Below are 12,660 nucleotides of genomic sequence, written 5' to 3'. Positions count from 1 at the left end.
GAAGGAAAGTAGACTTCAATGTAATATAAGGAGGAGTTCCCATCATGGCGCAGTGGTTAACGAATCCGACTAGGAACCATGAGGTTGCGGGTTCGGTCCCTGCCCTTGCTCAGTGGGTTAACGATCCGGCGTTGCCTTGAGCTGTGGTGTAGGTTGCAGACGTGGCTCGGATCCTGCGTTGCTGTGGCTCTGGCATAGGCCGGTGGCTACAACTCCGATTGGACCCCTAGCCTGGGAACCTCCATATGCTGCGGAAGCGGCCCAAGAAATAGCAAAAAAGACCAAAAAAAAAAAAAAAATGTAATATAAGGAGGAATTCTCTATATTGTTAGGATTATTCAACAAAAAAGCACAGAAGCTGCTTTCAAGGATTGAGTGTCTTTTGTCAGTAAGTCTCACAATGAGGGGGTACAGCCATACCACCCAGAGATATGTGTAAAGACAGTTTTTTATGTGAGGTCCAAGAAATAATTGAATTCTATCTTGTAAGTCAAATCTTATAATTAATTGTAGCTTATTTCCGATCTTAGAATGAGCTTCTTGAATGAAGATATTTCAGATGAGCTTATTTTAAAATGACAGTTTCTATTGACTGTTTAAGAAAGAAGATTTAAAATAAACTTGATTGAAAAGTTTATAGCATATATTTTAGAGGTCTGTCGAGTAGTCAGATGTAACTTTTGTCTTTATGAATTGTATGTAGTGTAAATACCAAAAAGTGATACATAAGAAGATTTATGCAGTACAGTTTTCCTAGAATAAATCTCACTTGACCATGGTGTGTTAACCTTTTTTTATATTTCTAGACTCATCTTGACTTTGCCATTTGTGGATGTGATATTAATGTCATATAATATATTTTTAAAATGTAAAATGAAAAATTATCATTTGCAATTCCATTACCCTTATTCAGCCACCGAGTGATTAGGTAGATTGTGGTTTAATTTATCATTCCTCTGTTATTGAATATTTAATCATATTTCTAACCTTTCACTGCAATAGACCTGTGGTATTGAAAAGAAATTTGATATAAGGCTATTTACTAACCCCAGACCCACAAATACCAGTACTTTCTTAGATCTCTCCACTTTCATCACCAGCCAAGTAATAGGCTTGCTATTTTAGGACCTTTTACTTATAAAAATGATTTTTTAACAAAGACGCCCCTCTCCCCCCTTTTAGAAATGTCTCCCTGCATGTGAGAACTTGTAGCAATCACGAGGAGAAGCCAGTGCTGGCAGTCAGGCCCACTCACCAGTTAGTACCATGACTTCCTCACTCACATAGCAGCTTTACATATGCTTTGGGTCAACCTGTGGTCCTCTCACAGGCTCTTAAAACTACCAGTATCCAAACCTCAAATTTTAAATCTCAGAATGTTATGCCAAACATCTAGAATGTTATAAATAATCTATAGCTTTTTCCATATTTTGAATTATTTTCATAGGATAACTTCCCAGAAATGAAATTACTAGGAAAGGACGCAAACACTTTTTGTGTCTTGAGGTTATTGCCAAATTGCTTTCCTAAAGGGCTATACCAGTTTTTAATGCCTTCAACAATGATGAAAGAGCCAGTTTCGTGGAATTATCATCAACATTCAGTATGTAATTTATACTTAGTTGAATGAAGGAGAATTGATATTCTGCTATATAATGCATTTCTTAAGTCTTTAACCACAGCATTTTTGAAGGCCAGATGGGGTATATTAACCTGTGAATCCTTGGTATGGATGTGAGTACAAGTGTGTGTGTGTGTGTGTGTGTGTGTGTGTGTGTGTGTGTGTTTCCTGTTTGTGTAGGTGTAAATGTAAAGGGTCATTTGCAATTAGACATGTTAAATGAGATAAGTGAGCTTACCTTTCAGGATCTCAGTTTACTTATTTAGAAAGTGGGACTAATAATACCTTTCTTGCTTAATTTGAGATGTTAGAAAAGTACTTTGTAAGTTATAGTGTACTATTCATGTCCTATGTGTATAATATGGTCGAATATGTATCTTAAAAATTGTGTGTTCCCCAGTAACAATCGCCATAAACTCAGGACTGTGGATGTTATATTTCAGTAAACCACAGGGGGTCAGTATGAGATTATACTTTCGCAGCCATCAGTTTTTCTGTGGCTTGACTTTCTAAAATACTAAACTCTTCAGGAAAATAAGTACTCTTAATAATCGCTAACACTAGTTAGACTGTAGCTTGGCTTGGTTTTTAAAAGAAATTTTAATTTAGACTAGTTAAACATCCTATCTTTTCACATGGGACTATACAGGATAGTAACATTAGGAGTTTAACTCCTTCAGAGTAAGGGAAATAGATAACAGGTACATCAGTTTAACAGCTAGGATGAACTACTCCTTCTGTTGATATTTTAGTTCCTCATGGGAATGTGATTAGTCAGCCTTATTAATTAAGATTATAACCAAGTTGGGAGTTCCCGTCGTGGCGCAGTGGTTAACGAATCCGACTAGGAACCATGAGGTTGCGGGTTCGGTCCCTGCCCTTGCTCAGTGGGTTAACGGATCCGGCGTTGCCGTGAGCTGTGGTGTAGGTCACAGATGCGGCTCGGATCCCGCGTTGCTGTGGCTCTGGCGTAGGCCGGTGGCTACAGCTCCAATTCAACCCCTAGCCTGGGAACCTCCATATGCCGCGGGAGCGGCCCAAGAAATAGCAACAACAACAGACAAAAAGACAAAAGACCAAAAAAAAAAAAAAAAAAAAAATTTTAGCCTTGGGACACTAAAGAAAATAAAATGAAAAGACTGGAGCTAGTGTTTGAGGAGTAGGATACTTGAAATTAAGATGATGATGGGATTACAATTTTGATGATGGCAGTTCTAGTTATGATCCTAGGAGGAGTTTCTGAATTTAGAGATAATAGAAAAGGCCACTGCTCAGTGGTTAACGAATCCGACTAGGAACCATGGGGTTTTGGGTTTGATCCCTGGCCTTGCTCAGTGGGTTAAGGATCTTGCCTTTGAGGTGCGGTATAGGTTGCAGATGCAGCCCAGGTCCTGTGTTGCTGTGGGAACAGCTCCAATTTGAGCCCTAGCCTGGGAACCTCCATATGCCACAGGAGTGGCCCAAGAAATGGCAAAAAGACACACACACACACACACACACAAAAATTTGAAGAGTCCACTGAACTGTGAGGCTCAGGGTGTTGAAAGGCTCATAATTACAACAGGGCTAGAATTGAAGAGAGTGGCAGTGTTAGCTCTGCAAGAAATGAGGGGCTTGACTATAGTCATTAGATATCTGCAATAAGGGGGAGATGGTGGTATAGTTTGATAACATGATATTCAAAGTTGGAGGCTTTGGGAGGAAGGCCAGACTGGACTGGAGTTGATAGTGAGTAATAAGATGGACAGACTGGGAGAAAAATTCCCCACCTGAAAGGGTTGTGGGAGAAGCAGTGTCCCCAGAGGAGAACCAGGTTTTCATGAAACTCAAATTAGCAGAGGATTTTGTTAACTATTAATGACTGATCATGACTACTGTTTGTTTAGAAAGGCATCGTTAATGAGGAAGGGTGGGAAATAGGAATGTTTAGTGTATTTTTAGGAGAAGGAATGGTTTAGAAGTTGTAGACTTGTTGTCATGACAGAATTACATAGAGATAAAGGACACAGTAAGGTGAGCTCTGACATCTTAAAGCTGTACCAGTGGTAAGACTGTGCATACATAACCGGGGAGATCTTGTCAGGAATACCCAGAGCTATGGCACTTCCACCCTTTCGAAGGAGACATAGAAGCCAGAGAAGGAGGGACTCCTGCAAAAAGGAGCCTTTATTGACTCCCACTCATTGAGGCAGGACATGGGGGGTGCAACTCTTCCTTCCCACTTCCTCCTTCCTCCACTCTTTACAATTGTAATTCAACTTGTTTCTGGTATCTGTTCTTTATCCTTTGTGCTTTCTTTTCCCCCACCTGTATTCCAACTCCATTTCTCTTTTCAGTGACCCAATGGCAGCTTAAACACAGACATTAATAACATGTATCTGTGCCATTGTCTTATTCATTCCTTTTAGAAATGAAATGTTTTTGAATCAGTTGGCATTCATTTTGCTAAGCAGCTCAGTTTCAAACACTTTAATTTTCAGACATCTCAAAACATGTTCACTATTTACTTTTGGCTATATCTCTATTTCATTTTATTGCCAGTGTATCCATTATTTGAAATAGAGTCACAAAAATGTTTTTTTGGTCAGAACTTTTTTAAAATAACCAGATGTTTAAAATTTTGAGTTCAGTGTACAAGAGAGCGCTAAATGGAAAACTGAACTTAAAATAAGCTAAAAAGAATTTGCAGTTTGCTTTATGTTTTGGTAATGGGGAAGAAGCCAGTTTGCAGTACACTATCATAACTTGTACACAGCTAGTACGTGGCTCAAATTTTAAAACTTAGCTGTGCATCCCTTTCTTAAATTATCCACTTAACTGCTGGATTTAAGGGCCTTGTAAGGTAATACGCAGAAACCTCTTGCTATTTAAAAAAAAATAAAAGTGCAACATTTGAATCATGTATGGAAGGTGTAATGAAAATGAGAACCAGCTAGGTTTATCTAAAAACATTGCTAGCACATTTTCTCCCTAAAGTTGCCAGTAAATTTCTCAGAATTTCCTAGATTATTTTAAAAATAATTTACTCTGTTAATATTAAGATTTAATTTTGTAGGAAGTTTTGCAAAAAGCTTTAAAAAAAAAAAGATCTGAAGCAAAAACTGAAGATGTTTTTTGTAATAGTAGTAGTTTTACACAGTGCTAAAAATTCCCATACTTTTTGAAGTTTTAGGTTTATTAGTCTACTCTTTTAGGATCCCAGTTAAATATGTAAATCAGTAAGGACCTCTGGTTGCAAGCATCTAGGAGGATTCTCTTAATGTGGTCCTTCCCTCTCTTCATGTGTATCATGTCAGTTGCACTGTTTGCATCTGTAGCCACCATTTCCAGACAGTAGTACTTTTTTTGACTTTGCTTTAGATTTACAATCTGCCTGAAGTGGGTTCAAGAACAGAGAGAGTGTTTCATGTATTGTTTTCCCACAGCCCACAGCTATGCTGATTTGTTTGAAGTTGTGAATTCTTTGGTCTTTAAAGCAGAACTTTTGCCTATTCTATTTGAGGTTGTCCCACGTCGTCATTCTGTATACTAACTGCCTGGCTAGCAAACTGTCATTTTTCTCACACATGTTCCATATGTTATTTTGACAGAATTCACTCAGACTACTCTCAGCAGTTTCATTATTGCTGTCCTTTTTTTTCTAAAGTCGGAAAGTCATATAACCTTATACTACTTTAACATATTTGATTTTTTCCCCAATTTTTTTTTATTATGGTAAAATACACATAGCATAAACTTAAGATTACAGTTTAGTGGTGTTAAGAACATTCATACTGGAGTTCCCGTTGTGACTCAGTGGAAACGAATCTGACTAGCATCCATGAGGACACAGGTTGGCTGCGCTATCTCATATAAGTTCAATCTTACAGTTATTTGGGGTTCTTTTTATCACTGGTTTCTTTCAGTTAGCAGGATGTCCTCAAGGTTCATGCCTGCTGTAGCATAAATCAGAATTTCATTCCTTCTTAAGGCTGAATAATACTCTGGGGTGTGTGTGTGTGTGTGTGTGTGTGTGTACAATGCATTTTGCATTGATGGACACGGGTTGCTTCCATGTTGTATCTATTACACATTCATTTTTATAGATAATCTTGTACGGGTACACATGGTCGATTGTATTAAACTTCTATTTTGCATTCTCCTTTTTTTTGCTTCATTTCTCATAGTTATTTTTACATGTTTCTAAATAATGTTTATAATCATAATGTCTGTATCACATTCCATTGTGTTTCTGACTTATGTTTTAGGCTCTTTCTAATATTTCACTGTTACGGATAACATAATACCTTATATTAGGGTTTTTTTAGGGATAAATTCCTAAGAGCAGAATATCTTCATGTCTTTTGTCATATCTTGAAACAGTTCTATTAATTCCATCAATTCATGGTGCTAAGTGGGAGTTTCTTATTTTTTGATTTATGAAGGCTCCTCAGAAATGCTAGTAAAATACACAAAATCATCTAGTTTCTACAGTAGACTGAGGTTTGGAAACCACATAAAGGAGAAAGCATAAGTACTTTCTGTAGAACTTTGGTTTGATACCAAATTTAATGCCGCTGTGGGGCCATATGACATATTCCTGTGCTCTGAAGAATTTGCCAGCCATTTTCAATGCCCTTTTGGTTAGACCACTATAGACAGTTGCTCACTGATTATAATGCAAGGATAATTTTAAACTTTGAGGTCCAAGGTAAAGCTGATAAAAATATTTGTGGCTTAAACTAGTGGCTAAGCAGTTTGAATCTGCAAATATCTTGTTGGAAGAGCTTTATATTATTTTCAGTTCACATTAACACTTTGCCTGCTATAATCTACTAGGGGAAGAATGTACAGTTACTTTCCTCTCTTAGGATAATCTTCATTGAGGGCAGGTAGGGAATAGTTCTCATCATATGAGCAAGAGGTATGTATGGCTTTAGCTTGTTAGTCTGCACATTTGGTGACATGGAAAAATTTTATCTGTAAAATTATTTGGCATAAACTTGAAAATCTGATCCTGTGTACGTCAAAAGATGAGTGCTAACAATTTGACTTAGGCCGGTTCCCTTGGTGTTTGGAGTGATGTGCCTCAGTGGTAAATTGAAGCATGTACTTTGAAGGTATATGCTTCTCTAAGAAATGGCTTGCCTATGTTAAGGAAATCTGTTTGTCTTGGACTTTAAAGCTTTTCCCAAGTATTGTCAGCTTAGTCATAAAAATGTATTTCATTGCTGCTGCTTTCTGTGAGCATGTAGAGAGATTTTAAAATATTTTTAAATTAATTTTTTTGGATGGATAATTTTGAGCCAGAAGCACAGACTTCTCAGATTATGCGAACATTTTGGTCTGCAGCCAGGGTCACATGTGTGACAATGTCTAAGAAGCCTGCCTTCTGATTAATAAGCTGTTCTGAACGGAAGGCTTAAAAAAAAAAAAAAAAAAAAAAAAAAGCCAAGGGAAAGCTTTTGCATTTGCTGTTGAAACACTGCAGGCTTCTAGCTGTACATATTGCTAGTTGGGATTCTAAAATTCTTATACCTTATTGGACACAAAGAATGCTCGACCTATCATAGATTTCTTTAATAGATTCTGTTACTAGAGAATCCCTAAGAATAAAAACAGTGCTTGCTGGGAGTTCCAGCTGTGGTGCATCAGGTTAAGGATTTGACTGCAGAGGCGAAGGTTCGATCCCTGACCCAGTGCGTGTGTTAAGTATCTGGCATTGCTGTAGCTGCTCAGATTCAGTCCCTAGCCCAGGAAATTCCATATGCTGTGGGTGCAGCCAAAAAAGAAAGGAAAAAATAAAAAATAAAAACAGTGCTTGCTTATAAGACAAGTTATGGATATACATTGAAGTCCCAAATTTTAATGTTATTTTCATTCTGTATTACTCTCATTCTATAATTTCTTTTAATGTTGTCCTGGAGGACATTGCCAATGAAGTAAACTCTGAATTAATCACAAATTAAACCTCAAATGATACTCTATTTCAGATATTTCCCAACCAGCTTACCACCTGTGGATTATAGATATGCCTAAGTACTGATCCCTTTAGCCTTTAGCCCAACCAGAGCCCCCAGCTTCATTTCCCTCTTTGGTTGCCTCCTCCATTTACTACAGTGTGCTGTACAAACATTATTTTTTATATTTATCATAATGGAGAAAATATTGGGAAAGCACTGCTTTCCTAATAGTCATTTGGGAAGTGTTTTTAGCAATAGTCAGAATTATAGTTTACTTACATAAACTCGCCCCAGTAAATGTGAAAGAAAATACTTAGATTGCAGCAAGAAAAATCTAGCTTGAAAAGTTGTTAAATATTGAAATGCTGAAGAGGTTGAAGTGTTTTTCATTTCTTTTTATTTTTATTAAAGAAGGGTTTTTTTGTTGTTATTTAATCTGTTTAAAATTCCCATATTTGTTGTACCACAGCCTGAAAATGCCCTTATGTTAACACCTTCTATATTCAAAACCTCTCTCAGGGAAGACAACAATTAGACACACCTGAATTTCAAGCCACCAATTTGTAGGTGGATTTTCCAAATACAGTGGAAATTTATGGGGACCTTCTTAAAATGAATCTGGGGTAACATTAATAATTTACTGTATCATGGAAAGAGCATGGAGGGCTTGTAGCAGAAAATCTGAGTTTAAATGCCTATTATTTTGATGGAGACTAAATGACAAAAGGCAGTGAAAGCCAGTTTAGCACACAGTTGTCACAGAGTGAACAAGAGGAATATAGATGCAAAAGGTAAACACAATGTATATTTTCAGTTTAAAGAAAAAGAATAAAATGAACACTTGTGCACCCAGCTTAAGAAACACTGGAATTCCCATGTGGCTCAGTAGGTTAAGAACCCAACTAATATACATGAGGATGTGGGTTCAATTGCTGGCCTCGCTCAGTGGGTTAAGGATCCAGCGTTGCCACAAGCTGTGATGTAGGTCACAGATGGCATTTGGATCTGGCGTGGCTGTGGCCATGGCGTAGGCCTGCAGCTGCAGCTCCAATTTAACCCCCAGCCTGGGAACTTCCATATGCCGCAGGGGTGGCCCTAAAAAAAAAGAAAGAACATTACCAATGGCTGTAGTCGCCTATAAGACTCCTCCATTATACCCTCTTCCTTGCTCTACTAGAAAAATCTATGAAACCATATTTCATGTTAGTCATTCCCCTTTTCTGTGTAATAGTTTTATCACATATGCACACATCCCTAAACATCCCTATAAATCTATATATGCTTTTATTAATTTTGAAGGTTATAAAAGTAGCCTCTCTGTATTCTTCTGTCAGTTGCCTTTTGCTATTAACATTCTGTTTTTGAAAGTTATCCATAATCCATATGTGAAGACATGGTCCATTAATTTTCACTGCTACATAAAATTCCGTTATAGATACATCACAATATGTTTCTTCTATTGCTAGCTATTTGTAGTTTTTAATAAATACAGTCTTTGTGAAAAATTTTGGAATTTTCACTTAGGTATATATATAGAATCTCTTGAATATATGTAGAATTTCTTGGCTGTATAGCATGCTCACAATTACATTAACATGCCAAATTGTTTCCCCAGGTGCTTGTAGCATTTTACTCTAACCAGTAGTGTGAATTCCCACAGCTTTTTATCCTCACCATTAATTGATAGTCAGGTGATTTTTTTTTGCCAGTGAGTATGTAAGTAATGGTATCTCATTACAGTTTGTGTATTTGATCTCCCTTGCTTCCCTATATCTAAGAATAACCACCATTCACTTCTTTGCTATCAATTATATATATTTTCATCTCATTTATAAGTATTCCTAAAGAATGTGGGTGGATAAAAAGGAATGAAATACTTATATATGCTGTAAATTGGGTGAACCTTGAAAATATGCTAAGTGAAAAAAGCCAGTCACAAAAGTCCACATATTTTATATGGAATATCCGGAACAGGCAAATATATAGAGATAAGAAATAAATTAGTGGTTGGGGGGTGAGGGGAGGAACCTGCTGGGGAGACAGATACGGTTTCTTTTGGAGAAAAAAATGTTCTAAAATTGACTGTGGTGATGGTTGCATGCAAATATACTAAAAACCATTGAATTGTATTCTTTCAGTGGGTGAATTGTATGGTATATGAACTGTATCTCATTGGTGGGGATTGGGTTTGTATCCTTTGGAACTGATTCTTGGTTCACTCAATATTGTATTGCTAATATTTATCCATAATTTGCATAACTGTAGCTCATTCATTTGACTGCTGTATACCACAATATTCATATCTATTCTCCCATTGGATACACAATTGGGTTGTTCTTAGGTGTTTGCTATGGTGAATTCTGGAAATGCTTTACCCATGAAGGTCTTGTTCAGTGAACAGAAATTCTTGATTTTAATATTGTTGAGTTAATTTTTTCTTTTATAGTTAGTACTTTCTTGTTTTATTTTAGGAAATCCTCGTCTATTCAGTCAAGACCATTGTGCACATTTCTTTTCTACTAAAGACAGGAAGGTTTAGGATTTTTTGACTTTTAAGTCTTTGATTCATCAGGACTGTGGGTTTTTTTGGGGGGGAGGGCTGTGTACTGTAAGGTAGGAAATCCAATTTTAACTTCTTCTACACGGAAAATTTTTTTTTTTTTGTCTTTTTTTTTTTTTTTTCAGGGCTGCACCTGCGGCATATGGAGGTTCCCAGGCTAGAGCTCGAATTGGAACTGTAGCCGTCGGCCTATGCCACAGCCACAGCAACGCGGGATCTGTGTCTGCAACCTACACTATAGCTCACGGCAATGCCGGATCCTTAACCCACTGAGCGAGGCCAGGGATCGAACCTGCAACCTTATGATTCCTAGTCAGAATCGTTTCCACTGTGCCAAGATGGGAACTCCCCTGGAAAATCTTTTTTATCCTCTTCCATTTATTGAATAATCTGTCCTTTCCTCCAGTAATCAGACACATTACCCCTGTCAGACACCAAAGTTTCAAAACTCTGTGCATCTGTTGGTTGTCTCTCTGTTTTATTGGTCAGTCAGTACTCTGCCTAACCTGGACCAGTAACAGACTTCTAAAAACTGGATAAAGAGCACTATCAACCCCATGCCTACGCTCTCTCTAGGCCAGTTGGTGTGAGGGCTCTGTGAAGAAAACAAACACCACCACCAACAGCAACAAACACTTGGAGGTGCTGCCTTGTGCAGTATCTTCAGGGAAAAGCCAGGTTTCAGTTAGCCCACAAGAAGATAAAAGTTCAGAGATACAATAGTTGAGTTTTACTGACAATGTACTATGAATTCCAGAGAATTTGGTAGTAAGGAATTAAAGGGAGAGGGAGATAGTGACAGAAGAGTGGATGTAGTTTACTTCTGAGGATTAGAACATGGAAGATTAGGGGGAACCTGATGATTAGGGGATTTTTGTGGTGTCTGAAGTGAATAAGGGATAAAAGGCACCGAGATTATTCTTGGTGGGTCCAAGGCATATTTTGGTGGTGAAGCTCTGAGTGTTGAGGATTAGGGGAGGGAAGGGTATCTGCTGTTGCCATGGATGCAGCAAGCTAGTCCCCTCGTAATCTGGAAAGGGACAGTTTACTGTGAACTCAAAAGGCTTCGCCTTGACTCCTATTGACCGAGTTTACAGGTGAGGAAGCCAGTGTAACTAAAGGAGATATTGTCTTACCACCCACTTCTGAACCCTGTCAAGAAAGGGTTGGTCTTGTTCCATAGTGCTGTCTTTTGTCCCTGGCTTCTAAAAATACTTCAGTGTTATAGGATTTCACTGTGGTATATATCTAGGTCATTTTTTTGCTTGGTAGCTTCAATCTTCCTAGAATAAATTGGATACCCAGAATCCTGAAGATTAGTATTTATTTTCACTTGTTTAAAAAATTCTGAAAACTTCCTCAATCATTTTCTCTCAAAACACTACCGTTTCCTCATTTTCTCTCCTGGAAATCCTATTTGATATGTGTGGTACCTTCTCATCTGTCTTTGAATCTGTGCAGCATGCTGGGTAATTTTCTTCTGTCTTTCAGTCCATTAGTTTTTGTCTTTATTTCTATGTATTTTGCTGTGTAAGTTGATTGACTTAATAATTTTAGTTATGCTTTTTATTTCTGGAAGTTTTTTTTCCCCAAAATCTGTTTTATACTTTTGATAATCTAATATTTTGATTTCCTTTTTTTTTTTTTTTTTTTTTTTTTTTTTGGTCTTTTTAGGGCTGCACCCACGGCATATGAAGGTTCCCAGGCTAGGGATCTAATTGGAGCTATAGCCGCCAGCCTATGCCACAACAACGTCAGATCCGAGCTGTGTCTGCAACCTACATCACAGCTTACGGCAATGCTGGATCCTTGACCTGCTGAGCGAGGCCAGGGATCGAACCTGCAGCCTCATGGCTCCTATTTGGATTCGTTTCCTCTGTGCCACAACAGGAACTCTCATTTCCTCTTTTTTTTAATGTGCTGATTTTGTCCTCTGTATCTGATAATTTCAAAATGTATAGTCTTTGTAGATTGACTTATTTTGTTCCTACTCACTCTGGTTCATACTGAATTTTGATTGTGATCTCATTGTTCTTGGATCTTTCTTTACCTATGGGAATTCTCAAACACTTGGGTCCAAAGTGCTTCTTTTAGAGAGTAGTTGCCAGGTACCTAAGGGCACTTCCAATCCAGGACAATTGAAACCAAATTTTTGGACTAGGGTGTTTGAGGCCACACAGATAGTTTAGAACCATGGATAGTGGTTCTAAATCTCTGGGGGGAAAGTATGTTTTTACTTGCTTTGTTCTGCCCATCGCCAAAGCCCAAACAGGCGTGTGTTCCTTCTGAATTGTTGGAGAAGGAGCAACATCTACTCAGGGATCCTGGTTTCATGGTGGTGGTCTCTGATGGAATTTGCCATCATAATGAGGCTCCAAACTTTGTCTCCAGCCTCCTTGTTTAGCAGCCCATAGAAACCCAAGGACCATACAAGACCATAGCATCTTAGTGTGTGTCCCCAAGCAAAACGCCTTGCTTCTGAGCTAATTATGACTCTTTTTGAGCTTTCTTATTTTGACTAAATTCCCTAAAATTGC

At 37.9% G+C, this 12,660-nt stretch overlaps 1 protein-coding gene and 1 long non-coding RNA gene across 3 annotated transcripts in view; one reads left to right on the top strand and one right to left on the bottom strand.

Moving 5' to 3' along the window:
* Positions 1-12,660, top strand: part of ESF1 (ESF1 nucleolar pre-rRNA processing protein homolog) — a 61,569-nt gene that overhangs the window by 26,524 nt on the left and 22,385 nt on the right. The window contains exon 10 of one of the 2 annotated variants that reach the window (XR_014832823.1): positions 231-776. The exons of the other annotated variant lie outside the window; for it this stretch is intronic. The gene's annotated coding sequence lies outside the window, so the exon portion shown is untranslated. Of the gene's footprint in view, positions 1-230; positions 777-12,660 lie in introns of those variants that run through there. 2 annotated transcript variants of the gene reach the window in all.
* Positions 2,488-7,050, bottom strand: LOC146395203 (uncharacterized). The gene is made up of 2 exons (XR_014832850.1): positions 3,112-7,050; positions 2,488-2,737 (listed from the first exon to the last, which is right to left on the bottom strand). It is a non-coding gene; the product is annotated as an uncharacterized LOC146395203 (long non-coding RNA).

The sequence above is a fragment of the Sus scrofa genome, chromosome 17 (assembly GCF_054392235.1).
Source record: "Sus scrofa isolate SSC_HxYL_T2T_F1_AM1 chromosome 17, Sscrofa_HxYL_maternal_Yorkshire_Landrace_v2.0, whole genome shotgun sequence".
Classification (NCBI taxonomy): domain Eukaryota; kingdom Metazoa; phylum Chordata; class Mammalia; order Artiodactyla; family Suidae; genus Sus; species Sus scrofa.
This window is presented reverse-complemented; position numbering and strand designations above follow the sequence as displayed.